This window comes from Neopelma chrysocephalum, unplaced genomic scaffold (genome assembly GCF_003984885.1).
Source record: "Neopelma chrysocephalum unplaced genomic scaffold, ASM398488v2 Primary Assembly neopelma1_25, whole genome shotgun sequence".
NCBI classification, from domain to species: Eukaryota; Metazoa; Chordata; class Aves; order Passeriformes; family Pipridae; genus Neopelma; species Neopelma chrysocephalum.
The window spans coordinates 9,518,039-9,540,228 of record NW_020897694.1 but is presented as its reverse complement, the minus strand read 5'-3'; the positions used below and the strand labels follow the sequence as shown (position 1 = coordinate 9,540,228).

The following is a 22,190-nucleotide window of genomic DNA, read 5'->3' as shown; positions in this document are numbered from 1 at the left end:
GGCCAGGTCTGTCTGTGAGGAGAGGGAAGGGCAGATATTCCCTGCTAACACAGCTGTGCAAGTGGGAAGGAGCTTCTGGGCTAGTGAGTGTTAAACTGTCAAAAATGTTGCTTGTAGCTGCATCACTGCTCACTGCATTCAGGAGGGTGTTACACTGCTAAAAAAAAAAATTCCAGCTTTACTGAAATAGCTCTGTCCTCGCTAGACGTGCTTTGCAGGAGAGCACACTGCTATTCCGGTGCTGATAAAGCTGCCCTGTCATGCAGATAGCCCTAACACTGCTGCTATTCCTTCTCCCCTTCAGAATGGCAATCATATTTCTGCTCCCTCATGCCTTGTCTTCACCCTAAGAGCCAGGGATGTCAGATCCATCCCGGGGCAACAGCCAGATCCCCCATGTTTGGCTGTCAATTCAGCTCTGCATCCGTTGCTCCACAATGAGCCTCCCACTGCAGGCAGTTGTGGGGGAAGGTAGACTGTGACCTTGTGTAGCAGTGAACTGCTTAGCTGTGCCTTATTGTTAGTGCCTTATTGTTGCTTTCAAGATTGCTCTGTAAGAAAATAAGTTCCCTTTTAGAAACATCTCTGTTTCTGCCCTTTGTTTCTCTTCCTTCCTTATTTTCCTGTCTCTGAATAAAGCGACGCACATGATTTATACCAGTGCAAACCCTGTTGCATTGACGTAGAAGGATCTGCAGCTGCTGGTGTTAGCTTGACTGGTGAATTGCTCAGTGGCTTGGACTCCTTCCTCCTAGAGCCTGGAGTCATTCTGCAACTAGAATGTTGTACTGTGGTGGTCGGTGCCCAGTCGCTCTCTCCAGCTGCATGATCTTGTCCTCATGTGGAGTTGTGCTGGCCTGAAACACACTGGGGAAAAAGTATGATCAGACTGAAGTCCAGTCTGTACATTGCTTTTCTATTGAAGATTCAAGAATTCAAGAGAAAGGAGACAGTGTTTGGGAAGTGGGTCAAGATTTCCTCTGAAACACACACAGAGATGTAATTCAGGGTGTCATGTACAGGTACTTTGGCATAATAATATATTTCCCCCATTTTCATGGACATAAGTTACATTGCTAATAATTTTTGGTGGAATATCTGCTTCCACACTTCGCAAGGAGAGAAAGAGGCATGGGGTTTACACAGTACTGGAAGAATAAAAGTGAAACAACTTTTTTGTTTGGACAGGGCCTGAGTTTCTGTGAGGAGCAGAAGTACAGTCTGGGAAAGGTTTTGCAGAGCCATGTGTTTCAGACTAATTCTAGGCTTTCAATCTGTGGCAGACATGACTTTTGTTATTTTTGGTAATTCCTTCTCTAATGCATTTTGAGGAAGCAAGGTCCTACAATTGAAGTAATTTTGCTTTTCAATCTATTGAGAAAGTAAAAGGTTTTTAATTCCAGTTCCAAGAAGCCTAGCTGTATGGCCACATCTTTCCTCTCGTAAAAGAGCATGAGCAAGTTGCCTGCCTTGCAGACTCGCAGAGTGACTGTGGTAGGACACATAATGCACCCATCTGTCTTGTAAGCCACATAAAACCATCTCTCCCTCACTGATAAGTACCTATTTTTTTCTATGCCATAAGTGGAAACAATTCTAAAAACATGCAAAAAAGAGAGATGTAGACACAGGTACAATTGCATCCTTTTGAGGACGTTCATCCCAGACTCCTCAAAGAGCTGGCTGTTGTCATCACGAAGCCTCTCTTGATTTTTGAATGGTCTTGGGAATCTGGAGAGGTCCCAGCTGACTGGAAGATGATACGTGTTGTCCTGATTTTCAAAAGGGCAAGAAGGACCCCAGAAACTACAGGCCTGTCAGTCTCACTTCAGTGCCCAGTGAAATAATGGAAAATATTATTTTGGGAGGTATTGAAAACACCTGGAGGACAATACAGTCACTGGACACAGCCAGCATGGCTTCATGAGGGGGAAATCCTGCTTATCAAACCTGATTTCCTTTTATGACAAGGTAACCCACTCAGTTGATCTAGGAAAGCCAGTTGATGTACTACTTTCAGACTTCAGCAGAACTGTTGCTACCGTCTCTCACAGGATCCTTCTGTGTCCAGCACACAGCTGGATAAACACATCATGTGGTGGGTGAGCAATTGGCTCACAGATCAAGCACAGAAAGTAACAGTGAATGGGGTAACATCATACTGGTGACCAGTCACTAGTAGGATTCCACAGGGCTACATCTTAGACCCTGTGCTCTTCAACATCTTCATAAATGGCTTGAAGGCAGGACAAGAAGGGATATTGAGCAAATTTGAAGATGATACAAAACTGGGAGGAGCTGTTGACTCCCTCAAAGGTAGGGAGGCCCTGCAGAGAGACCTCGACAAGTCAGAGGACTGGGCAATCACCAACCGTATGAAATTCAACAAGGAAAGGAGCCAGATATTGCATCTGGGATGGGGCAACCCTGGATGTTTGTACAGACAGGAGAATGAGATGCTGGAAAGCAGTGGCACTGAAAGAGATGTGGGGGTCCTGGTTGTCGGCAAGTTGAATATGAGTCAGCAGTGCCCTGGCAGCCAGGAGGGCCAACCGTGTCCCTGGCGGCATCAGGCACAGCATCGCCAGCTGGTTGAGGGAGGGGATTGTCCTGCTCTGCTCTGCACTGGTGTGGCCTCACCTGGAATATTGTGTGCAGTTTGGGGCGCCACAATATAAGAAAATATTAAGCTGTTAGAGAGCACCCAAAGGAGGGCTACAAGGATGGTAAAGGGCCTGGAGGCCTTATGAGGAGCAGCTGAGGTCACTTGTTTTGTTCAGCCTGGAGAAGAGGAGACTGAGGGGAGACCTCATTGCAGTCTACTAGTACCTCACAAGGGGAATTGGTGGGGCAGGCACCGATCTCTTCAGTCTTGTGACCCATGACAGGACTCAGCATGAAGCTGAGTCAAGGGAGGTTTAGGTTGGATATCAGGAAAAGGTTCTTCACTGAGAGGGTAGTTGGGCACTGGAACAGGCTCCACAGGGCAGTGGTCACAGCACCAAGCCTGATGGAGTTCAAGAAGTGTTTGGACAACACTCTCAGGCACATGGTTTGACTCTTGGAGTGTCCTATGCGGTGCCTGGAGTTGGACTCGAGTTGGACTCTGATGGATCCCTTCCAACTCAGCATATTCTGTGATTCTATGATTAGTTGTAGCTAAAAGCTTGTTAAAACTTGGAACCAAAACTGATTATAATGTTTTTCAGTACAATCTGAACACTGGGTCTGTGCAAGATAAGCAAGGATCCAGTTCTGTGGAGTACCTTCAGTACTGCCTAGGAATGAGCTGATCTTGGTAAGGAGTTTCTGGACCCAACAGTCACCTGTACAATGACACCGAGCCTTTCTCCTGTGGTGCAGAGGCCAGCCTGGGAGTTAGCTGGAAGAACAAGTCCTCCTGCCAGTTTCACAAGGGGATGATGAGTGACAGCAGCGAGCAGGGACTTCCTTCTTCTCTAGCACTTTACTACTACAAGAGGCTGCAGAAGCCAAACCATGTAAGACCCCCAGGTTCATCCATTCCCCAGGCACTAATCTTCCCACCCCCCCACTCTATTGCATCTCCTTGTGGGGCTTCAGCAACATGCCTACTTGGCATAAAGGCATTATCCTAAATAATATTTAATAGTCATAAATGTTATTGTGTATAGATACATCATGCCATTTGGATATGTCACTGTTGAAATCCGATTTCTAACACCCTTGATGATGTTAATGAAGAAAAAACCTCATTTTCTTTTTTTTAATTGCAGGAAACAAATAGCAATCCTGCTGCTTTCAGATAGGTTGCAAGACCTGCAAAAATAGCTACTAACAACACTATTTGCATTCCTAAGAGGCATTCCTCCATTTTTACAGTATATTCTAATGAATTTATTAATCATTGTAACCCCTCCGTAAGTATCCCACAATGTGGTAGTGGCATTTTAGTCAGCAAGCTTTGGTAGAAGGTGTTCTGGGGAATACGCTGTTTTGGGACAGGGTGACCTTCACAACCACATTTTTAGATGAACCTCGAAAAAACCTTCTTGAAAACCTCTGTAAATTAAAAGAGCTAATATAGCAGTCTGCAGGTGACAATGGACAAATTAATGTGAACAAAGGCCATATGAGAGGAAACACAACTTAGCGGATGCTGATTCACACCTGTAAACTACTGTATGCAAAAGCAGCTAGGATTGAATTCCCCGCTCCTTTTTGGTCCATAAAGACAGAACAAAAATTTGCACCAATAATGGCTTAATCACCCTTCAAGAAAAGTTCTTGGGGGGAACTGGACAGGGGCAGGGAGAGAAGAGGAGAGCCAGGATTTAAGTCTAGCAGCAGCACCAAGAAGTCTGGCTACAGATGCCCAGGTGCTACTGCCTCTTCTTCTGCTCCTACCAGTACTGTGGGAGTGCAGCTGCATGGCAGAGTCTGCTTCTGCTTCAGTAACAAAATGGCACATAATCAGTGAGGAATCTTGCTAAAATGCCAGTCAAATATTATTATTATTATTATTATTATTATTATTATTATTATTATTACTACTACTACTACTACTACTATGGTGGGGGGTTTTATTATTATTATTATTATTATTATTATTATTATTATTATTATTATTATTGTGGTTGCTCTCTGATAAACTATAAGCATGCCAGCCTCTCCAGCATGCATGCCCAGTGAACTCAGTTGACGTTAATCTTAAGTGATACATTCCTGGGTGTGCTTCAAGTCTTCACACCATTTTTTTGCTTTGAAAGGAGCAGGACACTTGAGTAGGTCAAGCTGCAGCCTGCCCCAACCCTTCACGAAGTTCAGAGGACTTGTGGTGCTGGGGTTCTTACCTGTGACCTGTAGGTTGGCTCAACAACTCCTTTTCCCTCCTGAAATGTGACCCATCTTGGGTAGCAATCAGTCCTTTCCATTTTTTCTTGAGAGGTTCCCTGTAACTGCTTCAGAGCTTTGATGCAAACACCTTTGTTTGAAATATAAAACAACAGCAGAAGATGCCTTCATAGACAGAAAAAGGCTTGAAGAAGGGCAGAGTAAATAAACAGCAAAAATTAAATATATAATATTGCCACACAGAGAAGAGCTTTCTCCTCAAAATGAAGCAATTAACATGTACGGACTCATTCTGCCAGGCTGGGAGGAAGCAGGAGGCACATTATTTAAACAAATTGCCATGTAGCCCGTGATTATCATTAGGATTCATTCAAACCCAGGCATTCAGTAAAGCTTCTGCTCTGCGGCTGGCTCTATGCTGCCTCTCTATCAGTACCTATTGTTTCATAATCTTGCCATACTCGACGCTTTTTTTATCCCAACCAAGTCTGCCTTGTTTATTACCCTCCCCACTGACTAAGCCAAAGCACATTAACAATGCAGGGTTTCATTCAGCTCTTTTTCTCGTGTTAGCTGAAAGAGGGATGTCTTCTCCCCTAATTGCAGAGAATCTCTGCAGCCTTGCACTTTCTCTATTGAAAGCTTGTTTAGGGGAAGGCACGGGGATATACATAAACCTGAGAACTCACTGACAGGGGAGATAATTGCTCTTTCCCTCCAAGCACAGCAGAGCTCTCCTAAACAGCTATGCACAGACAAGCTTCTGCATGACAGACGGGAACCTCGCACGTGGCTCACCAGCCGTGGCTTCTCTTCCTCTGTCCCAGACAGATGGCTTCCCTCTGCTCATAGTAGCAAAGCTCAGGTGGGCTCTCCAGGACCAGATTTGACTGTTCCTGGCTGTGCTCTGCCTGGGGGCAGACCCCATATGGGGTCTGCAGTTGAGCAGGGCAAGGATGTGCTGCCAAGAGCAGAGCTTGCCCCTTGCACAGACACCACCACTGCATGCTTCCCATTGGGAAAGTATTGCTTTGAGGTGATTCCCCTTCTCCTTTGCGAGAAAATGGGACTTGTCACTAATATTTCCATGTTTTTAATTTTTTTTCTCCCTCTGTTCTGATTCAGAACAAAACCAACATCTTTCTGTTGCTTTGAGAGCATTGACCTGACTGAGAAGGAATCTGGCTTTCCAGATATCAGAGGGAGCAGCCTGGTCCTCTCCAAGCAGCCCCAGACCTTTAGCATTTTCCCCTTGGCACATCTGCTTCCACATGCTCCAATCTCCCTTGGCATCTTCTGTCACCCTTTCTCCTCTTCCTTGAATGTCTGTGCCTCCCAGCATGGGAGCACATCCAGCTTCTGGGCCACCCCATGGATATGCACACTCACCATCACTCACCTCTCTCCTTCTGCCAGAAAGACACTGCACAACCACAGGTCCCCTCTGCAGAGAGTTGGCCCCCTCGTCTTCCACAAACCTCTGCATCCCTCCTATCGAAACCTCAAAACAACGTTTTCAGGAGGAATCTGGAGCATCACTCAGGGTGGATTAAACCAATCGGAGCTGGGTTGTGTTTCGCCTTTCTGCACGCTGTGCTTCAAAGATGAACCTCTCCCAGCATCAAAGCCCCTCTACTCACAACTGAAGGGAGAGAGCAACATTAGGTATATAAAATACAAAATGTACTATAAACAAATACTTAATATATAATGTGTCTATATAAATGAAATTTATATAGATAGTATAAATATATATTTACATATGTAGAGCATATATATATGAAATATATATTAATACTACCTAATAACAAACACAAATCTATACTTCTATACTATGGTCATATATTTACAAAGATATATTGTGGCTATGTAATGTACTTGAGCCACTGGTTTTAGTTCAAATAAGACATTTTTCAGACTAAGGTTTTCACATATGTCCAAGAAGACAAGCCTCTGCCCAGAGGCACATGCCTGTGGTTCAGGTACTGCCAATGGGGAAGGAGAGGGGATCTCAGAGAAGCTTCAACACAGAGTGGGGAGACCTTTAGCAAGCGCAGGTCCAGGGTTTTGCTTTAAGTTACACCCCTTATGTGAGGGGACAAGGTGCTTCCTCAGCCCACTCCCCTTGCTGCTGTCTGAAGCTGTCCCTCTGCAGATTAGGGTAAACTTCTGGTTGCCCAGACCTGATCATGACAGGACAAGGACTATGTTCAGTGGGACAAGAAGCTGTGCGGAGCAAGATGAACCATCACCCAGGGTCTCCAACCCTGCAGGGTGGGCTTGGCTGGGCTGCAGATCGCTGGTTCTTGACGCTTCTGATTTCTAAGTGTGAAGTGCATTGATGCCATGTCCCCAAGTCTGAACCTTCTCCAGATTTAAAGAGCAGCTTTCACAGGATTTTGAGGTTCACAACTCTGGATTTAGGCCCAGGAATTGTGGGCTGAGCTAACTATAGACATTAAATCCTCCTCTGGATCAAGACCTCGGTGTGGGGCATCCTAAAATGCACAGTCCACTGCAAAACAACAATTAGTTGCTACGGGACCCTGAAGGGACTTGGGATTGTGTGCGGCATGGCAGCTGCCCATGGACTGCACTCAAGGGTACTGAGGGAGCTGATGGAAGTCCTCACCAAACAGCTTTGTGTCACTCACCAACAGTCCTGGTGAACCTGAGAAGTCCCAGTTGACTGGAGGTTGGCAAATGTGACACCCATCTACAAGGAGGGCTAGAAGAACCATGAGGGGAACTACAGGCCTTTCAGTCTGACCTCAGTGCCGGGGAAGGTCACAGAGTACATCATCTTGAGTGTCATCACATGGTACGTACAGGACAACCAGGGGATCAGGCTGAGCCAGCATGGGTTTATGAAAGGCAGGTCCTGCTTGACCAGCATGATGTCCTTCTGTAACAGGGTGACCTGCATAGTGGATAGGGGAAAGGCTGTGGGTGTTTTCTACCTGGGCTTTAGTAAAGCATTGACACTGCTTCCCCCAGCATTCTCCTGGAGAAGCTGACAGCCCATGGCTTGGACAGGTGCACTCTTCACTGGGTAAAAACCTGTCTGGGTGGCCAGGCCCAGAAAGTGATGGTGAATGGAATTAAATCCAGCTGGTGTTCGGTCATGAGTGGTGTTCCCCAGGGCTCAGTACCAGTTTAATAGCTCTACCAATGAGAGGATCAAGTGCACCCTCACTCAATTTGCAGAGGACATCAAGTTGGGTGGGAGTGTTGATCTGCTGGATGGCAGGAAGGCTCTGTGGAGGGACCTGGACAGGCTGAATTGATGGACCAAGGCCAATGGTATGAGGTTCAAAAAGACCAAGTGCTGGATTCTGCACTTTGGCCACAACAATCCCATGCAGTGCTACAGGCTGGGGACAGAGTGGCAGGAAAACAGTCCAGGAAAAGGTTGATGGTCAGCAGCCATCTGAACACGAGCCAGCAGTGTGCCCAGGTGGCCAAGGAGGTCCAGAGAAGGGCAACAAAGCTGGTGAAGGGTCTGGAGCACAAATCTTGTGAGGAGCAGCTGAGGGAGCTGGAGTTGTTTAGCCTAGAGAAAAGGAGGCTCAGAGGAGACCTTATTGTTCTCTATAGCTACCTGAAAGGAGGTTTTAGCTGGGGAGGAGTGGGGGGTATTGGTCCCTTCTCCCAGGCAACTTGTGAAGGACAAGAGAAAATAGCCTCAAGTTGCACCAGTGGTTTAGACTGGATATTAGGAAAAATTTCTTCACTGAAAGGTTGTCAAGCATTGGAACAGGCTGCCCGGGGAAATGGTTGAGTCCCCATCCCTTTAGGTATTTAAAATACTTGTAGATGTGGCGCTTAGGAACATGGTTTAGGGACTTAGCAGTGCTGGGTTAACAGTTGGACTTAATGATCTTAGAGGTCTTTTCCAACATAAACAATTCTATGATCCTATGTGTTCATCTGTGTTAAATCAGCAAAAAATGCTGAGCCATGAGAACCAAAAATAAATCCAGGTATCTAAGAAGGGTTTTACCTTCAGTTTGAGCCTTGAGAGGGCAGCCAGCTGTGCTAACCTAGCCTTCCTGTCCTAACACTGCTAGAGTTAATACAGGCAGATGAAGCCCCCTAAATAGAGAGTGAGAGAGGAAAATGTAAGAATCAAAATAGAAGTGTTCTGCAATTTCTTTTTTCTGAAGCATGCATACTAACAAGGATGTCTTAAGCCTGTACTCTCTCCAGAATAGAAAGCCCTGAGTGTTGGTTTGCCCACTCCACATTTTTGAACTGTATCCCTTGTGAATTTCAAAATTGATTTCCATATCTTCTGAAATTTCTATGCATCACCTATAACTGAATTTCATAGCAATTAACTCCTCAGGACATATCAATTGTGGAAGGGAAGCCTGAAAAATAAGTTCAGGGCATTCCTGAAGATGAACACTGAACAGCTAATCATTAATCATAAGATGCATAATAATAAGGATGGTGATGGCCATTCAAAGACTAGCATATGGCAAACAGTAGTGTAAGTAGTCTTCACTCAGCCCTTTTGATTTTTGCTTTGATTCTTGTTTTGCTTGTAATGTTAATATTGAGAAAGAATTAACTAACAGTCTAAATCATGACTCCATCAGTACAAAAGTATTGTGTTCCTGCAATTAGGATGCTAAAAAATATAAATAACTTCCTAGCTACTTATTTTAAAATATTTAAAGTAAAACAGCAAACAGCCATGAAATCAAACACTCCAGTACTTATTGACTGATGTTAACTTATCCAGGCTTGAAAAGGTTTTACTTCCAGGGATGAAATGAGCACTCCAATGTGTTGTTGCTGAAATAGGGGCTGACTATGGTTCCTTTGCCGCAACTGATGCCACCTGAGTTCAGCTTTCAGCTTCCCAAATTACTTATGCAATCTCAGCTCCCACAAGGGATTAACCTGCCACTCCACAACCCAACACCTTTCTTGGGGCCAGCTGGCTCTTGGTGTGAAATACACAGCCCTACACACTGCAGTGAATCTCCTTGTACCTGCACAAACCTGTCGGAGCTCACCCAACCTTGCATCTCATGACCTGGCATGACTCAGCATATCATTTCAGGTTATCCATGTTTTCCCGTAAGACTTGAGCTCTGCCCATCATCTCCCTTTGCAGCAGGCCACAAAAGTGCCCTTTGGGGGCAGCTGTGTGGCACTTTGCAGCAACTATGACACATCCCAGGCCACCATGTTAGCCCAAAACTATCTGCCCCTGAGGGTTGGCCCTCATCCCTGGCACACTGGAGAGGACAGACAGCACTGTAAATCATTGGGGTGGAGGTTTCCAGCTCTGGGGCAATGCTCTATTGCATCTGAATAACTATGATCGGGACAGGATGGAAGGACCAGCCATGGGAACAAGCAGGGCAGCACGGAGTGGTACCTGCCACCCCAGCAAGTACTGAGTGACCTCTGTAAGCATTAGCCAGGCAGGAGTTGCTCCAGGCTCCCTGTGATTGCCAAGGCTTTGGAGACCCTCCTTCAACTTAAACCAGATTTGCCTTCTTCAGCACAAGCCTAATGGGATTGTAAGGAGTTAAATCCCTGTGACTTTCTCAGACAGTGTAATTTTACATGGCCTTGCCCTCTTCTCCCTTCTACCCCACAGCTTTAAGTTCATACAGTTTTCTTTCATTTCAGTTTTGGTTTATTCGAAAGAAAAACAATTACTCTCTAGCCAGTTTAAACAATTATCAAACAACCTGCTGTGACCAGACAGAGAAGAAAAATGTGGGGGAAAAATACCCTTCCTTCCCCTGCCAAGTCACCTTCCAAAGCAATATCTGCTCCTCCAGCCGATTACAGGTGTCAGGTTGCCTCAGGATCTCTTGGTGATTTTATAGAATGATCCATCAAGGAAACACATTACACAGCTATGAGCTGAAAGGTTTTTCCAGGCAGCTGACAGATACTTGCAAGCAGAAATACAGCCCGGGCCACGGCCCCTCTTCTGACAGTGGGGTGACTGCTGGAGACCTGGGATGTGCTTCACAGTCCATGTCCTGCCTGGTGACCTGTGAGGTTAGAGCCTCTGCCTGGGCAGAGCACCAGTGCTCATGGGGAGAAAACTTTAGAGGAGGAGGTAATGCTTTAAAGGGCAGCATCGAAGGAAGGATATTAATCCATGGCAGCATGGAAACCCAGAGAAGGTCCTTTCCTGTTGGGCAAACTAAAAGTTCTCAGCTTAGTGAAGATAAGAGATAGCTTATAGTTATCAAAATATGGTAAAACAATGTGATTTTTGTATAACTTCATCTTTTGTCACCCAAGAAGAGGCACAAAAATGCAGTAGCTTTTCCCTACTTTCTTTTCCAGACACACTTATGTTTGCTGTGCATCAGAAACAAGTCCTGTCTTCCAGTGTCTTCCTTGTAAACACACCTAAAATCTGGCATTGTCAGCAGTTTGCTGTGTCTGTCACCAGGAGACACCTGGTACACTGAAACAGCCATGCTGTTGCGAAACCACTTTGGCATATAATTCAACAAGCGTCGCTGCTCATTTAACCTTTTCATTCTGTGTTGCACCAAGAGCCACAAATGATTTTAAGAGGATGACTTGCATCCATCAGCAGTTTCCAAGTACACTGTCTTCTCTTTAAAACAATGAATTTGTGAATAATGGCCAATAATTTCATATTTTATATGTGCTTTTCTGCTGGGTCAAGGATATTTAAAAAGTCTTTGACCCCAGAGTATGTGTGTCTGTTTTAAGAGGCTAAAGGAGATGGGCACGCCCCATACCACCCACACACCTTGCTCAGTCAGGCTTGCTGTGGCTAAAAGAGACAATTTAATCTTTAATCTTCCCACTTTCTCCCCAGTTTAAATCAATATACCAAAAGCAGAGGGGATGCTCTTATGATTTGGCTTAAATCTGCTTCTGATCTGGATAAGCTGAGTAAAGATCAGGCATTTTTACACCATAGGGTGTGATTTCTTAAATATAAACCCTATCATTTCAAGGAGAAGTTTGAGAAAGGAAAGAAAGGCAAGGGAAAAGTGCAATCACACAGCACCTACAGGATGGACAAGGGATCAGACCCAGCCAGCAGGGGTTTAGGAAGGGCAGGTCCTGTCTGACCAGCCTGATCTCCTTTTAAGATCAGGTGACCCGCCTGGTGGGTGAGGGGAAGGCTGTGGGTGTAGTCTACCTGGACTTCAGCAAAAGCTTTGACACTGCCTCCCACAGCATACTCCTGAAAAAGCTGGCAGCCCACGGCTTGGACAGGGGCACTCTCTGCTGGGTTAGAACTGGCTGGAGGGCCGGGCCCAGAGAGTGGTGGTGAACGGTGCTGCATCCAGCTGGCGGCCGGTCACTAGTGGTGTCCCCCAGGGATCAGTGTTGGGCCCAGTTCTATTTAATATCTTTACTGATGATTTAGATGAGGGGATTGAGTCCCCCATCAGCAAATTTGCAGATGACCCCAAGCTGAGGGCGAGTACTGATCAGCTGGAAGGCAGGAGGGCTCTGCAGAGGGACCTGGACAGGCTGGAGAGTTGGGCTGATTCCAACGGGATGAGGTTCAACAAGGCCAAGTGCTGGGTCCTGCACTTTGGCCACAACAACCCCCTGCAGCGCTACAGGCTGAGGACAGAGTGGCTGGAGAGCAGCCAGGCAGAAAGGGACCTGGGAGTTTGGATTGACAGGAAGCTGAACATGAGCCAGCAGTGTGCCCAGGTGGCCAAGAGGGCCAATGGCATCCTGGCCTGGATCAGGAACAGTGTGGCCAGCAAGACCAAGGAAGTGATTCTTCCCCTGTACTCAGTGCTAGTGAGGCCACAGTGTCCAGTTCTGGTCCCCTCCGTTCAGGAAGGATGTTGAGGTGCTGGAGCAGGTCCAGAGAAGAGCAACAAGGCTGGTGAAGGGACTTGAGTACAGGTCCTATGAGGAGAGGCTGAAGGAGCTGGGGTTGTTCAGCCTGGAGAAGAGGAGGCTCAGGGGAGACCTCATCACTCTCTACAACTCCCTGAAAGGAGGTTGTAGCCAGGTGGGGGTTGGTCTCTTCTCCCAGGCAATCAGCAGTAAGACAAGAGGGCATGGTCTTAAGCTGTGCCAGGGGAGGTTTAGGTTAGATATTAGGAAGAAATTCTTTACAGAGAGGGTAATCAGGCATTGGAATGGGCTGCCCAGGGAAATGGTGGATTCTCCGTCCCTGGAGGTTTTTAAGATGAGACTGGATGTGGCACTTAGTGCCATGGTCTAGTAACCACGGTGGTAGTGGATCAAGGGTTGGACTTGATGATCTCAAAGGTCCTTTCCAACCCTGCTGATTCTATGATTCTATGAAAAGTAACAGTAGTATAGTGGCAAAGCTGTTCCCATGTTTCCTGGGGAAAATTACTGTGGGGACCCGTCAGAGTGGTCCAAAAAAAGCCTCACGTCAGCCAAACTCACCATGAAGACATCCAAGTGCAAAAAAACTGGTCACCAATGCACTTTACAAGATTTGTACCTGCTAAATCTAAAGGCAAAAGAAGATGCTTAAAAAATTCATTACTTGATCCCTAATTGGATTCTTGCTCTCCCCTGTGTTGGCTCCCTGCTGCTCAAGAAGAGATTTGTATGACCAGGGCATGAGTTTGCTGAATCCTGCAAACAAAATACTGTAGATGAGAATGTCGAGTGCATGGGGTCTGCCAAGGTGACAAAAAGGTCCCTGGAGTCACCAAGTTCATGGCAGATCATGGAGCAGAGCAGACACTGTGCCTTCAGATAAACTGTAGATAAAACCCATGGGGCACCATTCAGAAAGGGACTGACATGGCATTACCCATTATTTTGAAGGGTACGTAGGAATGGAAAGGCAATGGCCAGGTTAAGTCTGAAGCAGTCCAACTTGTGGCCCCTGCTTCATTAGCAGCAGGCATCTGCTGTGAGTCTCTTCCCTTTTTTTTGGCTTCTCACAGATGTATTAAAAAGCCATTCCTTGAGCCATGGACAGGGCTGGCATCTTGGGAAATCACTGCTGTAATTGACAGGTTTGGACGTACGTTTGCGACAGTTATCCAGGTTGCTGCTGGTGTTTCACATGCCCATCATTGCGGCATCTTTCATCACCGTGACTGGCCTTTGTAGAGCTCTCCTGCCAATCTGCCAGAAATGCAACCTGGACAGCAATTAAGGAGACTTGATGAAAGGCATCTGCCCTCTGATTCATTGTTTCACTTCTTGGCATCCTTTTGGGGAATGAACTGAAATGTAGATGTTAAATAATTCTCACTGTGAGGGATTTATTGCAATCGTAACTCTGTAAGTAACTTCCAAAAACTATAGCTCCAAATAACGTGTGTATATTGGTCAAATATATCCAAGAGGTGAAGTTTTAATAGCTGCATTTGTCTTCCTCCATTGCATTTCTACTAGATTTACAAAATGTAATCACGTTTCACCGTCTCCCTACCAATATGGGCTTATAATGATCTGCACAGAAATCTTGTAATTTCTGCCTTAACTGTTAAAGGTAAATGTAAAAGGAAGGTGAAGAGTGAATTGTTTTCTTTCCCCCTCATAATCCATCCACAAGGATTTCCCCTCCAGCTTCAGGGCCCCAATACATATTCCCAGTGTTTGATACAACTCAAAAATGTAACTGTAATTGTTAGGCAACCACCACCAGCACCTAGCGAGAGTCTGAACAGAACCCCAAACATATTAGCAACCAAACCAGATACATACATCTAACTGCATCTAGGTCTTTTGAGCCTCTGTAGTAAGCAAAATATGCTTATTCTGGCACTTTCCCCAAAGCAACCTACCAGGTTTCAGATATTAGAGCCATCAGTCAATGCAGGTTGAGCATATTTGGAGCAGAGGCACCCTGCACTGCTGTCACAGCTGTAAGATTACATTAAAAAGCACAGTTATCTTTTGTAGCCTGGAGCACAGTTATTTCTTCAAACACAAAGAAACCATATTCCTTTTACACCGAGAGAGCAATGCCAGGGACTCACTAAGTATGCTCTGTGCAAAATTGTTTTAAAAAATTAGGATCTATGGCACTGACATAATTACCTGAACTCTCACTTATTACCTGGAAGAAGAGAAATCTGGCAGGGACTTTGGCAGATCTGGCACAGATTTTCTGCCTGGGAAGGAATTCCCCATAGCCAGGAGGGCGGCTTTCAGTTTCTCTTCCACTTGGCCTCCCTCTTGTTTTAATATCAGCTTGCTGAGGGTTGACAAGGGAGGCATCAATGTGTGGAGCGGAGGGGGATGGCAGCTCAGCGTTTCATGAAGGGAGCAGTGCTCTGGCTGATGGGCAGGAGGGAGAATGTGGGTCTGCAGAGGAGCTCTCTGAAGGGGACCCACTCAGGAGTCCCTCCAAACAGAGGCCCCTGTCAGTACCATTTTTCAAAGTGGATGAAGAAGACTTGCAGGGTTCTGGAGTTTACTGCTGTTGTTTTTCCTCACTGCTTGTCTTCACTTTGGCAGCTGGGAAAATACTGAGTCACATTGCTGCAGGTTTGCTGGAGTGTTTCTGGGAGGCCCTGGTGCTTTCTCACTTAGTAGCTAGCTGAGGGCAGGAAAAACAGCCTGGGAAAATGAAAAAAAACCCACAAACACCTCTCTCCCTTTTTCTGTTTTTCACATGGATCCATTCTCTGACCTGGTTCATGATCAATGTGCCAATCACCCCTGCTGCCAACCCCCACAGTGAGGGACATTGGGGAGCAGAACCAGCCATCATGGATGGGGCTGTAAGGAGGGATGGCAGCCCAAAAGGCAGCATCCCTCTCCTCAACTAAATAAATTGCTATAAAATATCAATTTCAGCTAAATTTTAGTAGCCACACCAGGCTGGCTGACACCCAGTTCAACTCAGCCAGATTTTACAATAACAGTGTTTGAATCATCATAAAACTATCTGCAAACAAATGCTTACAAAAAGCTCCCTGCCCTCCTGATTACTCCACACTCACATTGCCACTCACATGACAATGACATGTGTTGTCGTTGTCATGCTTTAGCTTAGACAGAGCATTGCCAACACTTGCTGTTTGAGGTTGCACTTTAAATCCACTGCAGTTTGAGGCAAGCATTGAAATAAGAACTACAGCACTCCTTATTAGGTTTCTTTTCCTCTCCTCTCCTCTCCTCTCCTCTCCTCTCCTCTCCTCTCCTCTCCTCTCCTCCCTCCCCTCCCCTCCCCTCCCCTCCCTCCCCTGCCCTCCCCTCCTCATTATTCTCCTGCCTTTTCTTGCCACTGCCTGGTTTTCTTTTGCCTTGCCTTCTACTTACCTTCTCCTTGCCTTCCCCTGCCCTGCCTTGCCTTGTCTTTCCTTACTTTGACATCTTTTCTTTTGCTTTGCCTTCTCTTTGCTTTGCCTTGCCTTCTCCTTTCTTTTGCTTTGCTGTGCCTTGCTTTTTTCTTCCCTTGCTTGCACCTTACTTTTTTCTTTTTCTTTTGTCGGTGAAGAAAAGCTGAAAAATCCTTTGTGGACTCACTCTGAAGACAAAGCCAAACTCAAGACTGACTTAACTCAATTGCCACTGCTGGAAAACAGCAGCTGGTGAGTCTGTTTCACCAGTGGGTTGGGTGTCCTTGCCCAAGATGACAGCATCCATTGGTGGATGCTGGGGACAAGAATGGCAGTGAGCTGCAGTGATGTGTCCCAGCTGCAGCCAGATGCCCCATGCCAAGCTTGGAGTTAATGGACCCCAATTTCTTCCTGCAGGGTCCTGGCAAGTCTGGTGCAGAACCTGGCATTGTCCCATCCTGGCCAGTGAGCCGTTCGGCCTTAGTCACCTCACCCAAATCCCATGGGATGCATTGAGATGCCCTTGTGCCAAATGGCCTGTGAGAGTCAAGCAATGGGTTGAGGACGTTTGCATTTGAGCAAGCTCACTTGCAGCTGGAGATGTCATCATAGCAAGTCGTTGTGGTCACTCACTCTGCTGGTTGTGGTAATAAGAAGAGACAATTTAGAGTCGTATAGCTCCAACTGGGAGTGTTTCCCAGCTGCGTGTGCTTCTCAGCCGTACCACAGCTTTTCTCTGTGTCATGCAGAGCTTGAAGTGCCTCAACTGGTGTGACATGAAGAGCTCCTGTCTGGAGCTCTGCAGCCTCCTCACTGCTCCATGTCTCTCTGCCATGCTGCTAGGTTTTCTTAAGCTCCTGGTCAGTGGTTTTCCCTTGTCAACCTGTGTTGATTTTGTCTTACTGTTGTGGCCCTTCACCTGCAAGCCCTGTTGTGACAGCCTCCCATGAGAAGTGATGGACACCAGTGTGAGAACCACCTTCCTTTCCCATCTCTTTTCCTATTTCTGTGCTACTGCTCTCAGCTTGCATTAGAGAACCTGACAAAATCATAGAATCATATAACCATTTATAGAATCACAGAATCATTTAAATTGGAAAAGATCTCTATAGTCATCTAGTCCAACCAGCAGTGAGTTTGAGTGGGCCAAAAAAAACCCACAAACCCCCATATACTTACCATGGGAAATTTGTCTGCAAAGAGGTGACAGATGTCATCAGAGAGGATGCTTAGGGAAGGACACTCCTCTGGAGTGTCCTTCTCCTCCCAGCTGGTCATGGGGATGAGCTTTCCTTTCCCTTCTGTTTCTCTCCTTTTATTTTTTTATCTTTCCCAAAAAGTAGCTATTACCTGTGAAGTCAACGCATGTCACCAGCTACAGATCTTGTGAAGAAATCTTCATGCAAGTCTAGCTGTCTCAACATCCTCTACACAACAACCTGGGTGAGGCTGTGAGCAGCTGAATACAAGTCAGCAGGTGAGCACCAATGGTAAATGGTGCCCAGCCTGCTGACGGACTTGGTGCCTGCCAGCTCCTGGCACTCCTGCATAGGGATGACACAGGAGTCAAGCTCCAGAAGTGAGGCAGAGTTGGGCAACCAGGAGAGAAGGTTCATGTGGTACCTGGTGACCTGCAGGAAGAAGTGCATCCATGCACTGTCCTGCTGGAGCACCCTCAAAGGACAGAATCAAGGTCCATCAGAATGGCAGAGAGCTGTGAGTAAAGAAACTGACCATGTAGTTGATTCTTTCTTCATCATACATTATCTTCAAACACCTTATGCAGCAATAAAGATGAAAACAAATTTCTATTCTTAACCAAAACAACTCACAAGGCTTCTCCTATTTTGATTAACAGCTCTGGTCCACCTGGGGAACACATGAATATACAAAATGAAGCTAGAATACGTTTTTCTCCCTCTCTTTTTCCGTGGCACCATTTCAGTGGTTTTTTGCCAGGAAAAGTGATGCCTAGTGGGTTCCCGGTGCATGTACACCACAACAGATATCATTAGAAAGCCATTCAAAAGGGGGGATGCGGGCCTGCTTTAAAAAGTGACAAAGCAAAAATGTCCCTCCCTCACTTGACACATCTGACTAAGTAGAGCAGACCTCTACATGCACCTGGAAAACAGCTATTTACTTTCATGACTGAAACGAACCCTCTCCCTGCAAGCATGCACCCTTATGTTGAGCCTTATGCATCTGGTTTATTGAGTCAAAATAGCTGTACACATTGTTATTTTCAGCATTTGAGAAGCTATTGCCATGGGGACTGAGGATCCAAATAGATCCTGAGATCAGATCACAGGAGGTTTTAAAATAAAATTGTCATTTCTGCCAATAATCACGTGAAACCGGCTTCAACATGTAAGCACAGAGACTTGCCACTTTGGTGACTTTTTAAAAATTGTAGTTACCAAACCAAGAAGGATATTAGATGTTGTTCATAACAGCCTGGTACCAAACGTGTTTTCAGGATTTAAATACCCAAAACACCTCCTTAAAGGAGCAGGAGATGGTGGCAGTAGTCAGCTGTAGTGGGTCTGTGTTGGCACCAGAATCAAAACTACAGCTGAATTTTCTTCCATCAAGGCACACAAAAGGAAGTCTCTCTTGTTCCAGATTCACATAGAACTTGCATCTGACTTTCTTATCCCTGCAGGAAGACGAGCTATTATACAGAGAGAGAGAATACATATAAATATATATAAAATATAAACTTATACCAGAGTAGAAACTAGAACTTGTTTTGCAGAACAGAAGTTATTAGAATCTGCTTCTGCTTCTGCGTAATCTCTGCAGTGAAGCGATCTCAAGCTGTGCTATCAGCTCTGGCAAATGAAGCGATGTCAGAGCAGGTTAATACTTGGATATGAGAACACGAAAAAAAATCCGCCTTTCTAAGGATGCTGTAATCAGAGCTGCATTAACCAGGGACAGAAACAGCCTGCTTGGGGTGGGTGCAGGGAGGCACTGGTTGCACAACATGCATGCAACATGCAAATGCATATTGTGTTGCTGGGATCAAGGGGTGGGGGGTAGGGGTGGTGGAACCAGAAGTTCCCCAGATCCTTCTCAGTAAACCGTTGCACTGTTTGTCATAAATATTTGCATTACATTGTCTTTGCTTATTAAAAAAAAAATAATCTTAGTCTGAGTTAGTGAAATTAGATCAAGTGAAGGCTTTGGTGTCACTGCAATTCCACCTTGAGATACTTCTGTTAAAAAAATGTCTTTTTCCTGCAGTGCAGATGTAAGTCTTCAGCTCTCAGCAGTTGTGTTTAGGACAAAAAGTGTATTCCTAACATGTACCAAAATCTGAAAAGGGTCATCATGCTCTGTGATAGTGTGGTTGACCCTGGCTGGACATCAAGTGCCCACCAAGTCACTCTATCACTCTCCCTTCTCAGCAAGATAGGGGGAGAAAAATAGGACAAAGGCTCATGGGTTGAGTTAAGGATAGGGAGAGATCAGTCACAGATTACTGTCATGTGCAAAATAGACTCAACTCAGGCAAATTAATTTATTGCAAGTAAAATGAGAGCAAAGTAATGAGAAATAAAACCAAATCCTAAAACCCCATGGGATCACAAGTGCACAGGTCCATAAGTCCTGCCAGGGGTGTCCTCTCCAGCATGGGCTTCCCATGGGGTCAGAGCCTCCTTCCTTCTCCTTAATGGGGTCCTCCATGGACTGCAGAGGCACAGCCTGCCTCACCATAGTCTGAACCACAGGCTTCAAGGGAATCTGTTCTGATGTCTGGAGCACCGCCTCATCCTTCCTTTTTCACTGACCTTGATGTCTGCAGAGTTGTTCCTTGTAGGAGTCGGGTTTCAGGAAGGGTGCCGAACGGCACCCTGGGAGATGTAGTTCCCAAGTACTCCCACACACATGGGCAGTGAGATACCCCATGGTGATTGGTCAAGGGAGTCATGTGTTACTTTGAACCCATGTATATAAGGTGTTGTTTGATTTGAATAAAGAGGATTTGCCTGAGTACCCCCAGTCATGTTAGCTGTAATTTATTCACGTATTATATTAATACGTCACAAATGGCGCCCAACGTGGGGCAGAACCCTGTATCAGGGATGATTAGAGACTGCCTTGTAACAGGAAAAATTCGGTAGCGTTCGGACAGGTTTGTTTTAAAAACTTGGTACGCTCTCCAAAAAAAAGTCAGACGTCATATACCGAGCTAAAAGCAGGCAGAAAACGTCTTTAAAGAAAGGACGTCGGGAACCAGTGCGAAAAGCCGACTGGGATGTCGTGCAGAGGACCGCGTGGAGCTCCAAGAATCTAAGTATTGTGCACATGAAAGACCTAGCAGAGTTGCTTTGAAAGAAAGAAAAGGCAAAGCTACAGAGAACTCAAGGTAAGAAGCCGGCATGGGAAGTTAAAATTCAAGGGAAATGATAGAAATAATTATTTCAGGACTTCTGTTAAGTAGAACCCTTAGTGAAACTGCTTGGAAAAAGAGACTGCTGAAGAGAAAGCAGAGATAGAAGATGTGGACACTTCAAAAATCTCGCAGGGAAACTTAAACTTGTCCATGGAGCAAAACTTTAAACCTTTTATTCCCCCCACGAGCCCTAACGAACAAAGGACTCCACCAAACATAGGAGCAGACGCGGGGGTGGGGTAGAACCACGTGCAGACAGAGGACTGTGTGAAAACCTAAAGGATCCGAAAACAAAGGACTTGGGCTGAGTTTTTACGCAGGCAGGAGCGAGCAAGTGGCATGGACTGCGTGATTGTTAGGAAAAGACAGACCTTGAGTCCACGAGGCACTGCCACGCTGCAGTCACATGGCGGCCACGCCGCGGCTTGAGAACCATCATCTTGCCCACAGCTAACTTGCCGAGTGTCCCAGCTTGAGGAAGCATGCTTAAAACGTGATCCGGTAAGCAGTGAAACAACAGAGGACACCGAGAAGGAATCGGGTTTGCCTTCTCCGAAAAAAGACAGGCATTTATGCAGCGCAGGGACGAAGACCTACCCGCTGCCTTCGCGCTGTTAAAAAAGCCTGTCGCACTTGACACGCGGAAGCGGTGCCAAGATCCCTTAAATAGGCACCAGCCACAACGCCTGCAAGCGAGCGGCGGCGCGGGGTTTGAACAGGCTCTGTTCGCGGGCTCGCGGAGCGCGGGAGGCGCGGCCACAGGCCTTGCAAAAGCTCCCGGCGCGAGCCGGCAGTGGCGGCGATGCCGAGGCGGCGCGCGGCGGCGCGCGGCTCTGGGTCCCGAGCAGCTGGGGCGACGGCAGCGGCAGTTTCCCCAGCGCCTGAAACGGACGCGAAGACTGCCGAGACCGTGCCCGCAGCCATGTCGAGTCTCTGCCGTGCGGAGGCGCAGGACCCACGGGCGAACACCTCCCGCTCAGCCCTAGCCCGGCGCAAAATCCCCGAGGCCGCGGAACAGCGGCTCCGGCCGCGCGGGAGCGGGGTGGGCTAGAGCCGCTCCGAAATACAGACGGCGAGCCGTGCCAGGACGGGATGCAGTGCGAGCTGCCGGCACGGCAAGCTCGGCACCAGCAAGCCGCTTATACGGGCTCAAAGGCGGCACAGAGGAAAAAAGCGGCAACAAGCCACAAGTGGGAGTCGGTGCTGCTGCAGCTTTGCAGGGGGCGGTGGTTCCCCGGCCCGCGCGGAGCCCCGACGCGGGGTGGGACAGGCGGCGAGCGTCTTGCCTCGCTACAAACCCCCCCCACAGCGGCGCGGCAGGGAGCAGTTCCGCCGGAGCCGGGACGGGAGAGGGGCCGCCGAAACCAGGACAAAAAAACTACCTCCCCTTCCACAGTGAAATGCAGGGAGCGGGGCCGGGGCCAGGACAATGTAAGCTGCTGGCAAACGGCAGAGCCCTGCACGGTCTGCCGTGAGCAGAGAGGGAAACAGCAGCCCCTACCCGGCGCCGACAAGAGACCACCTGTGGGGGGGCAATTCTGCCGTCTACGGTGGAAAACAAGCAGCAAAAACCGGGGCCGAGAGGAAAGCTCACGCCCTTTGTGCAGAGACAGAGCGAAGCTGAGCTGCAAATAGCTCAAGTGAGCCTCTGCACAACTCAATGCTACAGCACTTTGCGGTGA

General features: G+C 46.9%; 1 long non-coding RNA gene across 1 annotated transcript; it reads right to left on the bottom strand.

Moving 5' to 3' along the window:
- On the bottom strand, positions 1-21,009 carry LOC113963402. Its single transcript, XR_003532785.1, has 4 exons — positions 20,140-21,009; positions 18,756-18,758; positions 5,623-5,626; positions 1-12 (listed from the first exon to the last, which is right to left on the bottom strand). It is a non-coding gene; the product is annotated as an uncharacterized LOC113963402 (long non-coding RNA).
- Positions 21,010-22,190: the final 1,181 nt, after the last annotated feature.